Here is a 1826-nt window from a genome sequence, read left to right on the forward strand (position 1 = left end):
ACAATTTTTTTTAAAGAGAGTTCAAAAGCTTCACAAATTAATTTTCAAAAGTATAAATTTTTTTGTTTGTTATATTGATGTAGATAAAATTTCACAAATTTGTATTTCTTAAATTATAATTTAGTTTTTAAATTTTAAATAATATATAAATATTTTTAAGTTGAATGGTGTGTCAGTGAATTAATTATGCCAGAAATAATCAATTAAATAAAATTTGTTTTTTATAGTGAGTTCAAAAGATTCACAATTTAATTTTCCAAAAGTATACATTTTGTTTGGTTTGTTATACTGTATGAAGATAAAATTTCACAAATTTTCATTTCTTTACTTAAATTTTATAAAATAAAATATTGTTTCAGAAACTTTTTTTAATTGTAAATTATATTTTATTATTGTACTCTAATTACTCGACCTTAATAATTAGTTGGATCAGTTTTCATCCATATTGATTGTAAGGTAGCGTTGTCATCAATTTTTGATTAACCATCTGTTACAAGAAATATTAGATTGTTAGTATTTATATGAATAAAGTATGGGAATCGTAGCGCTTTAATATTTCTGTATTATCACATTAAAAACACTCGTTGCCATCAACACCCAGAAAGTATCAATGGCAGGACAGTTAAGTGATTCATACCCAGTGATCAGCATCCCACGAGGTGTGCCTCGTTTTTTAGGCAAATTCTGATGGTGGGCATTAGATTAGCCATGTGTGTGTGAGCATGGATAACATTATAAGGGTACAAATAAAAATATTTATACTAAACCTACCCACTGACACCCGCGCACTGACACACGCAATAATCAAAGAAAACTGGCAAAACGACACTCAACCACAGCCATTTGCCTCATGTCATTTGGGAACATATCGGGGTTTCTTTTCTTGTTTTAGTATAAGCAAATGGAGATGAGTCTTGGGGAAGCTGTTACCATTTAAATTGAGTAATCACTGGGGGCACAAGTTTTGCTCTATATGCTGACTTGGTTTTGTCGATGCAAATGAATGATTGGATTGAGCAGCAGGAATAAATAGCATTGGGTCTGGATACAGCTTAATATTGAATATTTGCGTCCATATGCGAATAACTTACATTGTCGAATTCAGCTTTCATTTTTATGTTCTGAAAGCTGAAAATGTATTTTGAAAATTTATCAATATCTAGTGTTTTCCATTACAATTAGTCGAATTACCTGACTGAAGCTTACAATTTGCCACGGCTGTCCAATATAAAGTTAGCTAGCCTTAAGTCGCGCAGATCTAGTGTTATACGTCCCCGATGCAGGGTCAACAAATAGGCATCTTCGAAGCGTTGTGTCATGTACATTTCTGTTGCGGTTTGCAGTGCTTCCATAGCAGCATTGCTCATGCGCCAGTCCGGATTGGTTTCTTTAAATAATATTTCCCGCACGAGACGGCCAAAGGACATACGAGGTATCATAAATGATGTTGTCCTTTGCAAGCGGCGAATCTCCATATTTAACATTGAAGCACGTCGCGTGGGAAGTGTTTGCTTACGGCGACTTTGTCGTGGGGTTACATCAGCAAGAGGCTCACGTGTTGTCTCTACATCGCGAGAAGTGTCTTGATTTGTGGTATTTAAATCCAACAAGCTAAAGCTTTCGGGTAGGATAGATTCCTCCTCTGATTGCAATGAATTCGACTCCATTCCAAATACTAGATATATGTTATCAGATAAACTAACTATATACGTTCAATCAACAAACACGCTCTTTAATTGTTAGTGTTGTATAACGATTAAAATGAACTTTATGATCATTGGAGCCTGAACGGATCGTGTGAACCGAACGCGTGAACCGATTTCATT

General features: G+C 34.1%; 1 long non-coding RNA gene across 1 annotated transcript; it reads right to left on the reverse strand.

The window, feature by feature from the left end:
- Positions 1–406: 406 nt before the first annotated feature.
- LOC132793266 (uncharacterized) lies at positions 407–1405 on the reverse strand. The gene is made up of 3 exons (XR_009633103.1): positions 1192–1405; positions 1092–1128; positions 407–487 (listed from the first exon to the last, which is right to left on the reverse strand). It is a non-coding gene; the product is annotated as an uncharacterized LOC132793266 (long non-coding RNA).
- Between the last annotated feature and the right edge of the window lie 421 nt (positions 1406–1826).

Source organism: Drosophila nasuta, chromosome 3 (genome assembly GCF_023558535.2).
Source record: "Drosophila nasuta strain 15112-1781.00 chromosome 3, ASM2355853v1, whole genome shotgun sequence".
In the NCBI taxonomy this organism is placed as follows: Eukaryota; Metazoa; Arthropoda; class Insecta; order Diptera; family Drosophilidae; genus Drosophila; species Drosophila nasuta.